Source organism: Leopardus geoffroyi, chromosome B3 (assembly GCF_018350155.1).
Source record: "Leopardus geoffroyi isolate Oge1 chromosome B3, O.geoffroyi_Oge1_pat1.0, whole genome shotgun sequence".
Classification (NCBI taxonomy): Eukaryota; Metazoa; Chordata; class Mammalia; order Carnivora; family Felidae; genus Leopardus; species Leopardus geoffroyi.
Window position 1 is genome coordinate 6,854,925 of NC_059337.1, and position 18,914 is coordinate 6,873,838.

The 18,914-nt window shown below is 48.8% G+C and overlaps 1 protein-coding gene across 1 annotated transcript in view; it reads left to right on the forward strand.

Annotated features, from left to right (window-relative positions):
* The window catches only part of LOC123582296, a 159,734-nt gene that overhangs the window by 28,189 nt on the left and 112,631 nt on the right, over positions 1–18,914 (forward strand). The window lies entirely within an intron of this gene.

The following is an 18,914-nucleotide window of genomic DNA, read 5'->3' on the forward strand; positions in this document are numbered from 1 at the left end:
GGGCTAGGCTGGTGGCCTTTGGGGTCCTTACGGAGGGAGCTGGTGGTGCTTGACGCTAAGGTTTAGTGGCCTCGGTCGGTGTGGTAGAAGCCGCTTGACTCCCTCACTGGGCATGGACTGAAGAAGAACACGAAGTGGCATCTCTGTGGGCTGCCCATTACAGAGATAATAGACTCAGCCTTTTCTTGATTCAAAGGCACAGAAGTGGCTCCGTTTCCCCAGGGTGACAACTCTGGAATCGTGTGGGTATTTTGCTGGCCATCTCTGCTAGGGGGCAGGACTGGCCCTGGCCCAGCACATTCTCTTGTGTCTTCTCTGCACAGGGCAGTGACGCCTGGGGAGGGCGTGGCTCCCACTCTACCCACTGGTCCCCGGGAGTTGTGGCTGAGGTGTTTCCACTGGTGGGCACCTCTTGGCTTCACTCCTTTTCTACCTGAGTCTGTTGGTTTCTCCCACTCGGGTCTCCAAGCTACAGAGCACCTTGGGCAGGTCTGGCTTGATAGTGATCAGAGCCCCTCAAGGGGAAATAGCATCTTGTTTCTCAGACAAAAAAGTGGGATGCAATCTTGTTACTGACTCCAATGCCTAGGCTAGTGGAAGTGACTCTTCCAGAAAAAAAAAAAAAAAAATCCTTAAAATTCCAACAGGAGGAGTCATGGGTTCTCATGCCAGGATTTGCCTGATACTCTAGGTGAGTACAAACCGCACTCTCATCTGTAAAATGGGGTCCTATCTGACTTACATCCCAGGGTTAGTGAAGGATAGTTCGATTCAAGGACAAGTATTAATTAGGTAATTAATCTTTGTAATGAAGGGAGCGAATGCTTCTTGATCATCTAGTTTTGTAACGAGGCAGGGAAACATACAATGGGCACCGATTACGTGCCCACTGCTTGATACAGCAGCCTTTCAGGTGGATATTACTCCCATTTTATGCACTAAGAAACTGAGACTCACAGGCCACCCAGGTAGTGAATGAATGTGGGTTGGCATAACTCCACACTGCTGCCCCTACAGACTACAGAAAACCCAGGATGATTGAGAAGTGCTTGGACAATTCTAAAGACCATGTTCAGAAAATCAAAGGACATCAAGGTCAGAAAGCCCTCTGTGGCATATGGATGCTCCCCTGTTCAACGCAGACTGTTCCTTGTGTGGTATTTCTGATGCTGGTCACTCTTCCTCTGCTCAGATACTTTAATATTTGCTTAATGCCTTTTCCAGGCTGCCTGACCCTCTCTGCTGTCGTGGGCAACCTTTAACCTCTGGCTGTCCAAGCGTGGTGTCAGCTGGGGGCTTATTCAAAATGCAAAAATCGAAATGCAAAATGCCAAAGGCCTGCTCCAGACCTTCTGACTCAGAATCTGCATTTTAATAAGATCCCCCAGGTGTTTTATATGCCTTCTGAAGTTTAAGGGCCACTGTGCTGGTATCATTCAGCAGGTTCTACTCATTCAATCGCAAAATTACCAGCCGAGAGGATCTCAGAGCCCGGAAGGGCTCTTAGGGAACGTTGAGGACAGCGTCCTGACCGACGGGAACATTTACTCCACGTGAACATTGCCATGGATTTCACTCTCTTCTGAGGCCATGTCCCATTTTCATGTGATTCTAGTATTTAGGCAGCTCTTAGATTTCACAGAAGCACCTACTGGTCCCCATCACTATGGTTGAGCAATGAACAAAACAGGCCCTGTTTCCCCCTCTTGGCCCAGGCCCCCAGACCTCCTTCCACATGGTGGATGTTTTTGTGTTTGTAACCAGTGATTTCACTGTTCTCACCCTCCCTCTCTTCTCCTTTAGGGCTGGGCTTCCTCACTTCACACTGTCCTTATCTCTCTCCATCACTGGACTCCACCTGTTCCCACCAATCTTCTCCCAGCAGGTCTGGACTTTCCTTGTCCTGTGTCAAGACCTAAACACAGACCTGTTAGTGTGCTCAACCCAGGGGAGAGCTCACCTCCTCTGACGGGGTACTATGCTTCTGTTAATGCAGCCTGCATTTATATGCTTTTCTGGCAGTGTCATCATGGCTCAGTTTGAGCCTGTAGCCAACTGAGATCCCCTTTCCACATGTACTGCTATGGCCCAGTGTCTTCCCTGGTATAATGGGTTGTTCTAATCCAAGTGTGGGACTTTATCTTTGCTTCTCCTAAAAATTTCCCTAATGAGTTAAGCTCACCACTCCTGACCATCTTGGATCCTATTTCTTTCTTTTTTCTTTTTTTTAATATAATTTATTGTCAAATTGGCTTACATACAACAGCCAGTGCTCATCCCAACAAGTGCCCTCCTCAACCTGGATCCTATTTCTATGAGTTTGTTTGCTGTTGTTCTTAGCAGCAGCTTTTCTACAAAGCTGACTAGTGTCCCGCTTTTGTGTCTTCCTTTATCCCGGGGCTGAGTTCTAGAGCAGGCAGGATGCCATGCTCCATATTGCAATTATAATGGCAGTGTAATGCATCAATCCAAACCTTAGTGTCGTGGCTCCATAAGGCAATTATAGGATGCCATGCTCCATACCGCAATTATAATGGCGGTGTAATGCATCAACCCAAACATTAGTGGCTTAAAACAATGATTGTTCATGGTTTCTGTGTGTCAGGACTTTGGGAGAAATATGGCCAGGCAGTTCTGCCTTGGGTTATCTCATGGGGTTGTAGTCGGATGTCAGCTGAAGGCTTGCCTGGGGCTTGAGGGTCCAGGTCTAAGGCGGCTGGCAAGTCGGTGTTGGCTGTTGGCCAGTGGCCCCAGCTCTTCTCCTTCTGGCCTGCCAGTGGAGCTGCCTCACGGCATGGCACCTGGCTTCTGCCACAGCAAGTGACACAGGAGGCCGAGTGGACGCTGCAGTGGTCTGATGTCCTAGCTTTGGAAGTCACGCACTGCCACGTCCGCCATAGTCTATTGGTCACACGGGACCTGCCCTGAATTAGTGTGTGAGGGGACATACAAAGGTGTGAATACCAGGGGTTGGGGATTGCTGGGAAGCCTCTTGGAGGTTGGCTTCTACATTCCGGTAGACTGGCTCTTAGAGGACGGCCAGTCTCCCAGTCCACCTAAATGTGGCATCGAGACTGCTTGTTTCTGTCCCTTACGTGGGGACGCCATGCATGTACTTTGCTAAGTCCCAGCGCAGGATGTTTGCAGAATTCCTCCGAAGCATCCTTCCAGTACCCCTATACGAGCAAGCGGTCTAGCCTGTTCTCTGGGACAACACCTCTGCCCCCATCTCTGCAGGACAGCCTTCAGCATCCCACTCCTGATGGTGCCGCCAGAGATTATTGAGTTGCTGAGCTCTGTCACACTTTTGGTTGATACTGAAACTTGTGGACAGTTAAAACCATCAGGTTCCCTGTGTGTGCAGTAGCATTGGAAGTGAATCCCAGTTCTGGCACAGAGAATGAGGGCAAGTTTCTTAACCTCTCTGAGTTTCTTTCTTTCTTTCTTTCTTTCTTTCTTTCTTTCTTTCTTTCTTTCTTTCTTTCTTTCTTTCTTTCTTTCGTTTATTTTTGAGAGTGAGATAGAGGACAAGCAGGGGAGGGGCAGAGAGAGAGAGAGAGAGGGAGACATAGAATGTGAAGGAGGCTCCAGGCTCTGAGCTGTCAGCACAGAGCCTGAAGCGGGGCTCAAACCCACAAACTGTGAGATCGTGACCTGAGCCGAAGTCAGGTGCTTAACCGACTGAGCCACCCAGGCACCCCTGGGGTTTCTCATCGGTGTAATGGAATTGTGTGGAATTGTAGGATTCGAATTAAGTGATGTCAGCACCTATGCAGTGATCTGGCTCCAGGAGCAAGATGGTGAATTTACTTCCCTTTCTTCTCCGCTACAGTTTGATGTCCCTGAGTAAGTGTGTGCTGCTCTCTGGGTTTGTAAAAGAAACTAAAATCCTCACCTCCTTGGAGTGTGGCAATGATAAATACTATAGGCAATGTGTTTAGAGAGATTGTGATCATTTCTGGAAGCAAAGGGCCATAGAATTATGATATAGAAAAGCCTTCTCATTGCAGACCAAGGCGGGGGAGTGGTCTTCTGAGAATTAGTAGAACATTCAAAAAGTGCTGTCTTATTCCTTTAATACCGTTCAAGTGACAAACTCACAGGAAAGTGTTCTAATAATAAAGAACATGGGATAAGTTAATGAAACACTTACAATTCCCCACAGGTCCGTGTGGAATAATGACGTTCAGTAACAGGAAAGTGCTGTGTCACTTAAGACAAAGAAATTGAAGGGCACGTTTAAGGAAACACTCAGTTCTTGAAGGCTAAGTTTGATTCCCCCCCCCCCCCGAATTTATAGCAGATTCTATTTTCAGTGAAACCCTGCCATTTATAAAAGAGGAAATTATGGCAGCATTTTACTCATGACTCACTAGTGTTTTTATCATTGAGACTACTCAGGGGATGACACTGGGGGGGGGGGGGGCGGGGGGGACCGTGTTGGTATACAGAATCAGCATCAGCCGCACACCTGGGGTCAGAGGAGAGGTAGAAGGATCCTTCCCCCGATGGCCTCAGCCCCTGCAGCTCCTAGAAGCCTGCTCACCTTCTCTGTCCCCAACCCTGAATCCTAAGGGACTCCCTCCCACATGGGCTGGAGCCCATCTCTTTCCCTTATTCTCGCCACTGGGGTCTTTTGGGACTGCCTGCCCAGCCCTTGTCACATTGTGCTTGATGATTTTATTTCCTTTCATTGATGGACATCGGATCATTCCGAAGTTTGTGCAAACTTCCTCCACATGTTTTGCCCATTACAGTAGAGATAACAAAATACATGCCTATTAAATGAACAAATATGGCATCCCACAGTCGCTTGCTAGAGATGAAATGTAAGAGGTACAGAAAACATCTCCATAGTTTGAAAATCATCTGTTAAAACACGGGCATGGCTTTTCCCCAGGAAAACTGGCACTTATTTGATGCAAAATCCTGGGGAATAGTTATCTTGACATGTTAGCTGTTGCTGTTGATCTGGGTTTGTTTTTTTTTTTTTAAGTTTATTTATTTTGAGAGAGACAGAGCTAGCACGAGTGGGGGAGGGGCAGGGAGAGAGGGAAAGAGAATCCCAAGCAGAGAACCCCTCCCTCCCTCTCTCACCTCCCCCTCCCTTCCTCCCTTCCTCTGTCCCTTCTGTCTCCCTCCCTTCCCTCTTTCCTTCCTTTTCTTTTATCGTGGTAAAATATGCATATACCTTTATTATTGTGGTAAAATATACATAACACAAAGTCAATCATTTTAACCATTTTAAGTGTGTAGTTCGGTGGCATTAAATACATTCACAGTGTTCTACAACCATCACCACCATTTGTCTCCAGAGTCTTTTCATCTCTCCAGACTGAAACGCTGCACCCCTTAAACACTAACTCCCCATCCCCTGACCCCCTCAGCCTCTGGCAACCACCATTTGACTTCCTGTCTCCATGAATTTAACTACTCTAGGTACTTGACGTAAGTGGAATCGTACAGTATTTATGTGCTTTATTGACTGGCTTATTCACGTAGCATAATGTCGTCAAGGTTCATACCAATTAGAGCGTGTGTTGGAATTGTCTTTATTTTGCAGTAACATTTGTTGAGCACTTACTATGTGCCAGACCTTGTGCTAAGTGCTTCATTAAGCCTCAGACTCTATGAAGTCTCATGGACTTCATCTCACTGATGAAGAGACTGGGAACAGCGACGCTCAGCCCAAGTTCACATCATTGCTAAATGGAACCAAGCATCTAACCCAGGCCACCTGGCTTTGGAGCCCTCATACTTAAAACAAAAGAACTTTTACTAGTGACTGTTTATTGATCACCTGCTATGTGCCAGGTATTAAGCTAGGCATTGTACCCATGTTTTTTTCCTCCCTCCCTGTCTTTTGATACATAATTTGCATAGAATACAGTGCATCTTAAGCGTACAACTTGATGAATTTTTAACACACATAGACACCATTGTAATCGCAATGAAGTCAAGATACAGAAATTTCCAGCTCCCCAGAAGTTTCCCTTGTGCCCCTTCTCTTTGGTGCACTTCACCCAGGGAGACCATTATTCTGACCTCACTGAACCAGGGTTGTCTATTTTTTTGTTGTTGTTGTCTTTTACGTAATTTTAGAGAGGGCACCTCGGTAGCTTAGTCAGTTAAACATTCCAGCTTCAGCTCAGGTCGTGATCTCACGGCTTGTGGGTTTGAGCCCCTCATCGGGCTCTGTGCTCACAGCTCAGAGCCTGGCGCCTGTTTTGGATTCTGTGTCTCCCTCTCTCTCTGCCCCTCCCCTGCTTGCGCTCTTTCTCTTTCTCCCCCCCCCCCACAAAAATAAATAAACATTGAAACAATTTTTAGAGAGCGCGAGCGAGAGAGTGCACAAGCTGGGGAGAGGGCCAGTGGGAGAGAAAGAGAATCTCAAGCACACTCCATGCTCAGTGCAGTCTATGCGGGACTCGATTGCACAAACCGAGAGGTCATGACCTGCGCGGAAATCAAGAGTCAGAGGCTCAACTGACTGAGCCCCTCAGGTGCCCTAGTTTTGTCTATTCTTGAACTTGATAGAAATACCATTATCCTGTGAGTCCCCCTTTGTCTCTGGCTTCTTTCACTCAAGCTGGAGACAAACTGGAGAGCGTATGCCCCATCCCAGGGGACAGCCACTGCGGTGGAAAAATCAGCGACGCTGGATCTTGGGGGAAAGGGAGAAGCAAGAGGCAGGAATGGCCTCAAACTTCTGAACCTTATGCCTGGGAGATGGGGAGTCCCTGTGACAGCAGCCAGGGAGTCAGGAAGAGTAGCTGGCTTGGGAGAAAGACAGCAAGTTCCGTGGTAGACAGTTGTGTGTTCAGACGGAGTTGGAGGGACATTCGGTGGAGGTGGCCAGCAGGCTGAGAGAACTGTGGGCCTGGGAATTGGGGAAATGCTCGGCCTGAGATTCCGCACATATAAAAGCAGGGAACATTGAATTCTATCCAACAAATGCTAAAATAGACTTTAATTGCATGCTGTAACCGTTGAAGGGAGAATGAAGAAGGGCAGAAAAGATGGAAGAAGACGGGCTGTTGGATAGAAATGCAAGAATGCTGAAACAGAGACAGATCCAGAAGTACAGAGAATGCCAGAGACCCTGACACGCTCGAGGAAAAGTGATACATAGAAGGGGGTTCTAGAGACACAGAAATATGGACAAGTGTGGAGCAGTGAACTTTCACGAAACGTAGAGCTATGGTCTAGATGCATGACCATTTCATCCTGTGCCTATTAGGACTCCGTGGCTAATGACTTTTTTTTTTTTTTCCAACGTTTATTTATTTTTGGGACAGAGAGAGACAGAGCATGAACGGGGGAGGGGCAGAGAGAGAGGGAGACACAGAATCGGAAGCAGGCTCCAGGCTCTGAGCCATTGGCCCAGAGCCTGACGCGGGGCTCGAACTCATGGACCGCGAGATCGTGACCTGGCTGAAGTCGGACGCTTAACCGACTGCGCCACCCAGGCGCCCCGGCTAATGACTTTTAAAAACTGTTGCATTTTTGCCGCCGGGGGTAGAGATGAGGCTCGTGCCTCTGGGCATGTATCCCTAGGCACAAAGAAATGAGATAAACAGTTCTGATCTTCTTATACACTCTGGCCAGGTCGCACCACCGGGCCCACCTTGGTTTCAGATCAGGTCGGAAGTCCAGCCCTCCAAAGGTCACCCCAGCCTTCCTGAGTGTCCCTGGCTCAATAAGGGCTCTGGCCAGCTTGAGCTAGAAGTTCTCTGGAGAGCTGTCCCAGAGCCAGTTTAACCTTTGAAAGATGAAGAAGAGAAAAGAGGGTGAACTGCATTCAGTACGTGTGTGTGGGTGTCACCTCATTGTTACTTCTGGCCTCCCGTTTTCTCCAGTTGATGGCATAGGGTCAGGGAGTCCCAGCCACGTGCCTACAGAGTAAAGCATTCGACCAGGTCCTAATTTGTGTGTGTGTCAAAGAAATAGCAGCCATACAGCTCCCAAAGGGACACTTAACAATTTAAGTAGGAAACAGAAAATTGTCAAATTAGAGCAATTTAAAGCCCTGACAAAAAATACGGCTACATGAGAAAAATCAATACTGAGTGCAACTCACTGATCAAGAGGAGATAGAAAGCAGATAATTGAGTGAGGGAATGATTAGGCCCGAGAGGGGGTTAAGCAGGTGAGGGTAGGAGGGCAGGAAAGTCTATGAATTAATTAGGGAGCAAATAGGGGCACCTGGGTGGCTCAGTCGGTTGAGCGTCCGACTTGGGCTCAGGTCATGATCTTGCAGTTCGTGGGTTCCAGCCTCGCGTTGGGCTCTGTGCTGACAGCTCAGAGCCTGAAACCTGCTTCGGATTCTGTGTCTCTCTTGCTTTCTGCCCCTCCCCCACTCACACTCTGTCTCTCTCTGTCTCTGAAAAATGAATAAATGTTAAAAAAAAATTTTTTTTTTTAAATTAGGGGGCAAATAAACAGAAATTACGCTGGAGGGCAGAAGGGCTTCCCCTAGCGCCCCCACCCCTCCAACTTGAAAATTGGTTGTTCCCTGTGCCCAGGTGAGCTGGGTCCCGCTGCCTGCCCAAATCTCACAGTCCAGCGTCTCTCTCCCCATCCCAGCCCCTCTGCGTGCCTTGGTTGGAAACGTGGCTTTTCCAGAGTCAAAAACCAGAACACAAGGCACCTATTCACCCCGCTGGGTTTGAAAATTTTCTCCGAAATTCCTTTAACTGCAAACACCTTCTCCCAAGTACACTGTGCATCTTTTCAAATTTCAGACATAAACAGCGGCCCGGCCCCGCCTGGCAACCCCCTCTCACTCTCCTGATAAAAATAGAAAGGGCTGAGGTGGGGAAAGTTGTGGGTACAGTGGGGGTTTTGTGGATCAGCTGTTTGCATGGGTGTTCCTGACCCTCTCTGCCTATTCTGGGGAGGGGTGTCTCTCAGGGGAGCTTCAAGCTGGATTCTCGGGGGATTTGTCATCCCTGGCACCTTGGCCCCTTCCATTCTGGGCCCGAGACACATCTCTGCGGTCGTGTGTTTAACTGTGTCCCGGGGAGAAGCACGTTTACCTGTGGTTACTGGCGTGGTTGTGGGGGGATGGAAACAGTGGCGGGAAAGAAGCTCGGGGAAGCAGTTCGTCTCCAGAAGCCATTGGCATGGAAACTGTCACGAGACACCCAATTGCACGTGGCGGAGCCGTGGGCATGGCGTGAGCTTAAGCCCGGACAGGCACGCTGACCCCGTGAACCTGCGAAGGGCTTTTGGAGGTAACAGGGTGTTCCTTGTGCAGCTGGCCCCTGCCTCGCGGGACGGGGTGAGTGAGGAGTGCAGGGTGAATTGGCCAGTTCGCTGAGCGAGGGCTTAGGGGACCCGTTCTAGTTCAGGTGCACCATTTACCAGCGCCCTTGAGCCTCAGTGACCTCCTCGGCAAAAGATCCTGCTGCTTCTCTGCCTCTAATCCGCCTACAACCACCCGGCGGCTTCTGGTTGCGCTCAGGGCACCATGGCCGGTAGGGCCTGAATGGCCTGGCCCCTACCTCTCCCGCCTCCCCTCCTCACCCCCACAGGGCTCCCTTACACTTGCTCTGAACGGCCTGACCCCCTCTCCCCTTTGGATCATGCTTTCAGTAGCAGGGAGGACTTTGCTGACCACCCCAGCTTCTCTGCCTCCCTCGGTCTCTCCTCCGGCACCTGGTCCCTCCCTTGTTAGCCGGGACCACGGCTCCCTCGTGTATATTTTGATCTGTTTACTTGTGCCGTGTCTGCTGACCTCTGTTCCCGGACTGTGACCTTCATGAGGGTGGAGATGTGTGTCCCCAGCTCCCACCACAGTGTGGCACGTGCAGCTTCTCAGTCAATATTTGTTGAATGAACGAATAGGTCTGTTTTGTTCTCCTGTGTATCTCCCGTGTCTGGCACACTCAGATGTTCTGTAAGTGAGTCACAACAGCTCACATGCGTGCAGCACTCTGAGCTAGACGTTGTTCTCAGCACTTTCCGTGTAGCAACTCAGTCAGTAGCCATAGCGATCTTATTTGTCAATGGCCATCTCATGTTATTCCCGGTTTACAAAAGAAAAGAAAGGAGAAAGGGAAAGGGAGGAAAAAGAAAAGGAAAGAAGAGAAGAGAAAGGAAAGGAAAAGGAGAGGAAAGGAAAGGAAAGGAAAAGAAGCTAAGGACCAGAGAGGTCAAGCACCATGTCACTGATCACACAGCACGTGAGTGGTGGAGCAGGTTCAATGGCGGAGCCCGTGCCCTAGCCTCTCAGCACGAATGGATGAGTGAGTGAAGAATGACTAGCTCATCGCAAAGGTTCAGAAACATTCATTTATTCCCCCCTCCCTACCCACTTGATTGAAAGGGTAAAATTGGGTCGATATAAGACAACAAAGATGCAGTCAGATGTACAATCGAGAATAAGAATGAGTGAGGCACTGTAGGGGTGGGTAGGGTGAGGCCTCGGTACTGACCCGACAGCCTCTCTCAGTCAGGAGAACTTTCCTGGTTTAAATGATGAGAGGGAAGGGTGTGGCAGGCCAGGGCCTGCGGCTTGAGCTGGTGGGGGGTGGAAGCAGGGAAGTGAGGCTAGAAGCCGCACCTCCACGAGCTAGCAAACCAGCAGACCGGTGGTTGAACAGAAGTACCGCTAGGGCTCACTGAAGGTGGTGCCCAGTGCAGTTGGCAGGGTGGGACCCGCAGGTGGGAGTTCTCTTTGGCCTCTTTCCCAAGTCAGGGAAGAGGAAAAGTCTGTTGGTCAAACCGGGCACAAGCTGTTGGAGCTCCTGGGTCTGATACCAGACATCAGTTCACATGCCACAGGTCAGCCCCTGAGCTTTGGCACCTGCGGCTGCCTAGCCCCCCACCCTAACCCTGCCCGGGAATCCGCCGAATCCTGAGGTGCTGGCATCTCGGTCTCAGAGAGAAAGATCATCGTCTCAAATCTTCAGGCTGGACAGGACTCTGGCATCCTGACTCTCACGTTGTGTTAGGACGGTGGCTTGGACCCAAAGTTACAAGTGAGCGACTGGGAAACAAACAAGGTTGTGTAGGGTCACTGGGAGTAGGTGGTATTGATCGTGGGCAGAGCCGGTTGGCCTCTGACCCCCGTTTCAGTCAGCACGGGCTGGGTTACCCTGCAGTAACAAGGCCCCCCAAACGTCAGTGACTTGAAATAACAACGATGGGGGGCGCCTGGGTGGCTCAGGGGGGTAAGCGTCTGATTCTTGATTTTGGCTCAGGTCATGATCCCAGGTTCCTGGGATCAAGCCCTGTGTCGGGCTCTGTGCCGAGTGTGGAACCTGCTTGGGATTCTCTCTCTTCCTGTGCCTCCGCCCCTCCCCACCGTCTTTCTCTCAAGAAAAAAAGAAAGAAAGGAAGAAAGAACAAAGATATAATTCTCGCCCATGCACATATCCACCGCGGATAGGTTGGGAGCTTTGCACCAGGTCGTCACATCACATCAGGCTGACGGCGTAGCCACCGTCTGGACCATTGCCGGGTGCCACGGCAGAGGGGACAGAGGGCTCTGGAGCATCACATACCAGCACCTGAGTGATCCAACCCAGAGTTGACATGTGTCACCTCTGCTTACAACTCATTGGCTAGAACTACTCATGTGACCCCATCCAATTAAAGTGGGAGAGGGAGTATAATGCCACGTGCTGGGAGGATGAAGAGCTGAAATATTAGGAACAGCTGATATTACTATCTCTCGTCAGGCTCTGGAGTAAGCTCTGGGCTCCACCTGGCTATGGTAATCCCTGGGATCCCTTCCTCAGGGGTCAGAATGCTTCCCAGAGTAGGTGGGGATGCTAATGGTGTCCTGGGGGGCCTGTTGACCCCATGATTGGGTACCTGCTGCCGGAACAGCCTGTCAGATTTGATGGAGGACTTGGACATTTATTGGAGCCCCATTTGGTGTCCAGTTTGCCCAAGGTCCAGGCCTAGTCTTCTGGAAAGAGAGGAGGGCAGTCTCTTTCCTGCATTTATTCCTCACCAGAGCATTTGGGACCTGGAAGTCCCACTTAAGAATATTCCGGGTCCACGTCTTGGACCCAAGGTGGTGGATTCAGGGTGCTTGTCAGGCTGAGGGCTTTTCATCACTCTAGGATTGTGAGCGCCTCAGAAGTCTCCATTCCTGCCCTGTGGCTTCCCTCCTTGTCTGCTGGGACCCGCTCTTGGAGGCCACAGAGCTCTCCAAAAGGTGGAGGCTTCACTGGAGCTGGTTGTGGCCCTGCAGGCTGCACACTTCCTGTCTGGGGACTCGTCACAGGGCTACCTGCTCAGCAGGCGGGGGGCAGCTGTGCTCACTCCGTGAAGATAGTGCGTGCAGAGGAATGGAACATCTCGTTCTCGTGTGGTGACAGCAAGGATACAGGGAGGCCCGCCTGGAGCACACGGGGTTCGGCTTTCCCACTTGGAAAAGTGGCTCGGACCTGGCTCCTGGAAGCCTGCCCTTCCGCACTTAGCAAAGCGGGGAGGGGCAGGGGAGAAGCTTCCTGGCTTACTGGGAGATGAGGACCATATAGGCTGAGAGACTCTAAGCCGCTTTCTTTAGGCAAACACACAGGATGCAATCCAGGGATTGCGCTGTGAGTAGGTCCGAGAAGCTTCAAATTGCTGGATTCCTTGGTCCAAGTGCATTCCCGAGAGTCTAGGAGTTGAGCGGTGGAGGCCTAGGAGGAGCCAGGGATGCAGGATGGAGGCGGGGATCAGATGCCAGGACACAGGAGAAGAGCTCGTCATCCACGCAGCCCCTCTGCTGTGCAGGGCAGGGACCACCTGGAAATCGGGAAAGGCTTCATGAGAAACCAGGGTTAGAGCAGATGCTGCAAGGGACCAAGGGGTCAGGTCAAAGAGGTAGAGCCCTTGGAACACGAGGGCCTGGCTGGAGCTGTGGATGGGAGCCTGGGGGTAGAATAGTCAAGAGAAGGGACAAGGAGGCTGGTTCTCTACAGGAGGGGCCTCCCCAGCACGCCTTATTGAAGGCCACATCTGGTTTCCAGGGATTTGTAGATGAAGAATCTAGAGAAGGGATTGGCATGCCTGGCATCGAACCCGTCTTGGGTAAACAGAATGTCTGGAGAGGCCATCCTGAGCAGACCTGACATGTATGAGGAGGGTGGCACAGAGGACCTGGAGTGCGCTAAGAGGACACGAGCAGGAAGAAACTGGCATTATGATCCCACATGTCAAAATCCTATTCCATTGACAAGGCCCAGCTCACATGCTACCCTGTCCGGAGAGTTTTAGCTTAATCAGGGGTCAACATTCATCTTCTCCTTTGATTCAGTAGCTGTCAGGTGTTGTCATACCTGCCTGTGCTGGAGTGAGTTAGTGGGTGTCTGTCCTGATACCCTGATCTCCCTGTGAACGAGACTTCACTGTGGGATGCCTCCAGCTCAGCGCCTGGCTCTGAGGTATCTGAGGAGCCAAAGGGAAGACAGTGGGATGAGCTAGATCTTTTCCCCAATTTCCAGAGTGCTGTTTCTCCAGTAGCGTTCCAGGACCACCTGCTTCCGGGAACCTGGGCTGTTTGTTTCGAATGCACCCAACACTTGTCAAATCTGCCTGGCTGAGAGTGGCTCCCAAAAGCTACACTTTTATGCTTTTTTTTTTTAAGATTAATTTTGAGGGCACCTGGGTGACTAGGTTGGTTAAGTGTCTGACTCTTTGTTTTGGCTCAGGTCACGGTCTCACGGTTTGTGGGATTGAGCCCTCCATTGGGCTCAGCGCTGACGATCTTGCTTGGGATTGTCTCTCTCCTTGCCTTTCTGCCCTTTCCCCGGTTCGTGCTCTCTCCATCTCTCAAAATAAATAAATAAACTTTAATAAAATAAAATTAATTTTTATGGGGCAAATGAAATGTATAATGAAATGTTACCACTGTAAGGGCAAAGTTTGATGAGTTTTGATAAATTTACACAGTCATGTAACCGTCATCTCAATCATGATATATAGAATTTCCTTCACACTAGACAGTTCCCTCAGGCCCGTCAGTTAACCACTCCCCTTGGCCCCAGACAACATTTCTTTTTGTTACTACAGATGAGTTTTATTCCTTCTACAATTTCCTATAAATGGAATCATTCAATGTGTTGGGTTGAATGGTGGCCCCAAAGGTATGATGCCCTAATCCCTGAAACCTGTAAATGTTACCTTATTTGGAAAAAGTGCCTTTGCAGATGGGATTAAGTTGAGGATTTTGAGATGAGGACATAATTCTGGATTCTCTAAGTGGGCCCTAAACGCCATCATGGGTGCCCTTATAAGAGGGAAATAACAAGGAGGCTCAACACCACACACACAGAGGGAGAAGTGAGTGGGAAATGGACCCAGATATTGGAGTGATGTGGCCATAAGCCAAGAGATCCTGACAGCTATCAGAAGCTGGAAGAGGCAAGGAATGTATCCCCCCCCACACCCCAGAGCCCCCAGAGGGAGTGAAGCCCCCCTGGGGACACCGTGATTTTGGACTTCTGGTGTCCGGAACTCTGAGAGAATATATTTCTGTTGTTTTAAGTCACTAAGGTTGTGAGAGTTTGTTACCACAGCCCTAGGGAACAAATGAATGCATGTGGGATAAAATTGTGTGTGCCTGCTTTCTTTTGCTCAGCCTGATTTTAATATTTGTTCATGTTGTTTGTGCCTATCATTCATTTTTTTAATATTACTGAGTAGTAGTTCGTTGGATGGATATACTACATTTGTTTCTTCATTTCAAATATTGATGAGTATTTGCATCGTTCCCACATCTAGGCTATTATGGGTAAAGCTGTTATGAACAAGTTTGTACATGTATATAATATATTTTCTCTTGGATAAATATCAAGGAGTGGAATTGTTGGGTTATACCGTGCGTGTTCAATTGAATAAGAAATTCTCAAATACTTTTCCAAAGGGCTTGTTCCGTGTTGATTTCCCAAAACCAATGTATGAGAGTTCCAGTTACATCACATCCACACAACACTTGATTTTGTCAGTCTTTTCTTTATTATGTACATATAGGTATTATGTATATATATGATAAATAAAAACATGTAGTTCAACTTTGAAATATGTGATACATAATAGATTTATATAGACAGTGGACCCTTGAACAATGCCAGGGTTAAGGGCACTGACCCTACAGTGTGGTTAAAAATCTGTGTATAACTTTTTGACTCCTCAGAAACTTCACTAATAGCCCACTGTTGACTGGAAGCCTTATCCATAACATAAACAGTTGATTAACATTTATTTTGTATAAGTATCATATACTGTATTCTTACAATAAAGTAAGCTAGGGAAAGAAAACATTTTTAAGAAAACCGTAAGAAAGAGAAAACACATTTACAGTGCTGGACTGTATTTATTGAAAAAAATCCAGGTACAAATGGACCCACACAAGTTCAAACCCATGGTGCTCAAGGGTCTCTCTCTATATACACAGTATATATTCAGCTTTAATCGAAAGACATTTAATTGTAAAGAAATGTTTCTTCCCCCCAAAAGCAAAAGTAAAAAAGTTCACGATAACTGATGCACCAAGATGATACTGCGATAATAGTGGAAGATCAGAAGATACAACGAGTAGTTTTATTTCTAGAAATGCCTGAGTGTGAACCACATGATGGTGTACAGTGTAGATGTTTAGCTGAATGTAGAGTTGTAAACTTACTGAAATATCCATCTTAACTTTCTTGACTTAGAAGTGTTAAGAGATAAAGTAAGCCTTCGAATGTTCTTTCACGATTCCTACCAAGCCTGTCTTGTCATTTAAAAATGTGGACTGCTTCACAGATAGGTGTGCTATCTTTGCACAGAAGGCTTGCTGGTCTCCGTCATTTCGATTTTAATATGCAGGAACTGTCAGCCTTCTAAACGTGACTTCCTTAAGTGAATATATAGAGGTAGGTCACTGTGGCTTTCCTTTGCATTAATGACTACAGTGTTGAGCATTTTTTGGTATGTTTCTTGGCTGTCTGTGTATCTTCTTTTTGAGAAGTCTGTCCAAAGCTTTGTGTATGTAGTGGGTGTTGTTCAACTTCTTACTGAGCCTTCAGAATTCTTTATATATTCTGAATACGAGTCCTTTGTTTAATGTAAGTATTGCAAATATTTTTCTCCCAGTCTGGGGCTTTCCTTTTCATTTCCTTAACAATGAATTTCAAAGAGCAGAAGACTTTAATTTTGAGAAAGTCCAGATTTCCAGTTGTTTCCCCTTTATAGTTGCTGTTTTTAGGGTCCCACCTAAGAAATCTTTGCCTATCAAGATCACAAAACTTTTTCTCCTGTTTTCTTCTAGAAGTTTTGTAGTTTTAACGTTTCATGTTTAGGTCTGGGATACATCTTAAGCCATTTTTTGTGTTTGGTATGAAGTAAGAGTCAAGGTCATTTTTCTTTTCTTACAGATATTCAGCTTTCTAGCACCATTTGTTGAAAAGATTTCTTTTCTCTGTTGAATTACTTTGGCATCTATGTTGGAAATCAACACGTAAGTGGTTTATTCACTCATCCGTGGTTGGGTCATGTTTTTTGATGGTACTGAGTAATAATACTTTTTACGTTTCCTTTCCCAAATGGTTTGTGGCTGAAACCTGCATTTTTATCAAGTACCTCTGGTGATTTCTTTTTTAAGATTTTATTTTTAAGTAATCTCTACACCCAACATGGGGCTCAAACTCACAACCCCAAGGTCAAGGGCCACACGCTCCAATGACTGAGCCAGCCAGGTGCCCCAACCTCTGGTAATTCTTATGCCCGCTAAAGTAGGAGACCCTTCTCTTGTAGGACAGTGGCTCCTAATTAGGAATATGAATGCCAGAGCTCCACCTTTAAAGGATCTGATTTAGCAGGTACGGAGTAGACCCCAGAAAAAAACTTGACTAAGAGCTAAGAGCTGTTGATTTTTTTGCCTAGGGACAGTGGGTCCATCCTGTCCTTTTCATTCATACGTTCTTTAGAAACATCACGACTGACCCTTCTAGTAGGCTCTGAGGTGCCACAGTGAACAAGGTTTGGTAGTGGCCAGCATGGCTGCCTGTAGGGGGTGCAGAGAGAGGTCAACAGAACCTCGTGGGAAGAGTGGGTGAATGTGGTGGTCCTGAGTGCCACTGTGAATGCTTCAGTTTGGGGACCCAGGGGGGCCTCTCTTGTCCTACAAAGACACCATGAGGCCTGGCTATACCCCGTGCTGGCAAGAGTCTGAACGTGAGGGTCCTTCTTGCGGTTAAGACTGCATGTCACATTCCTTATGTGGACGTTCTGGCTTTGTCTTGGGACAGCCACGTCATGCTGTCTCCAAATGCTGTTCCTAGTGGAAAGTTTTGGTCTCTGGAGGTGCAGAGAGGAGGCAGCTATGTTGGCTCTGTGGGAGTTCTGTGACCGCTGAGCTGTCCACATAACTTGGTCTCACTCCACCCTCCCTGTTTGTTTGCCGTCTGGGTTGCTTCTCCTAGTGGGATTGACTGTCCCTCCTGCCCAATTTCACACCACACCTGAAGCCATTTGGCCTTTCTTCCCTGCCCTCCTCCACCTGATCAGTGCTTCTGGGAACGTTGTCCAGCCTGATGGCTCACGGTGCGCAAACCCAGCGAAATAGGCAGGGTACTCGGGCCCCAGAGGCATTAACCAAGCTCAGTTTTGCATGATTTTTCATTCTGACCCGGACCAAAGCCTTGCAGTTCTATAAGGTGAGGGGAGGCTGTTTGTGGTTCTCCAGAAACCCCTGCAGCACACTGTTGCCGTTGGTCGATTTGCCTCTCTGACCAAACATGCCACCCTCTGTTGTATTTGTGATTAAAATGTTAGGGGTATCGGGGTGCCTGAGTAGCTCAGTTGGTTAAACATCTGACTTCGGTTCGGGTCGTGATCTCATGGTTCATGAGTTCAAGCCCCACTGTGCTCATAGCTCAGAGCCTGGAGGCTGCTTCAGATTCTGTGTCTCCCTATCTCCCTGCCCCTTACCCACATATGCTCGCTCGCTCTCTCTCTCTCTCTCTCTCTCTCTCTCAAAAATAAACATTAAAAATTTTTTTTAAAACATTTAAGGGATATCACCCCTCTTTCTTTAAATTTCTACTCCAGCCTAGACTGATAATCTTCCAGTGTCCGATTCCAAGATCACCTGTTGAGTGCAAAGTATACACCCTCGGGCAGGGAAGCCACGTGTGGGGGCACAGGATCTGTTTGGCTCTGTGTTTTTGCCCATCAGCATGCTGCTGTGATCTCCTGGGTTGGGGATGGCTGGTGGGCCAGGCAGGGGTGCTGACAGCTCCTCGGGAGAGCCCGCTCATTGAGTGGCCCCACTCTGGCCTCTCCCGTGTCCACCTCACCCCCTCATGCCCTGCCTCTCACCGTGGGCCTGTCATCCCCGCAGTGCCTCAGGGCAAGCGGCCCTGACCACATCCCTCTGCTTCCGCCCGCCATGGCCACATTCCCACACCCCCCCGCTCCAGAGAAAATGGAAGCTGTAGACGAGAATCCCACAGCCGTCAAACCCGGCCTGCCAACAGTCCTCCTGCTTGCTCATCCTCTTCTGGACCTTCCTGTCGCCCGGTGGGGCCTCCCTCCCCTCCGAGGCCAATCCCCCACTCACCTGGGGCGCCCCTGCCTCCACCGCATCTTCTCAGGATCCCACGCTCGATGGGCTCCTCTCTCCTGTGCACGTTCAACCACTGGTGTTCCCTCCACCATCCTACGAAGCACCTCTGGCTGGTGTTACCTGTGACTCCCGTGTTACCGAATCTGAGGGATTTCTCACTCTGTCAGACCTCCCCCTTGACCTCTCAGCAGCAGGAGGAACAGTGGACCATTCCCTTCCTCAGGTGCTCCCTCCCTTGGCTCCCTCCTGGCTCCTTCTACCTCTCTGCCTGCTTCTTTTTGCCTGTAGACTCATTCTTTTCCCACAAGCCTTTAACTCTACCCATTCCCAGGGCTGGGTCCTGGGTGACTTTATCTTTCTG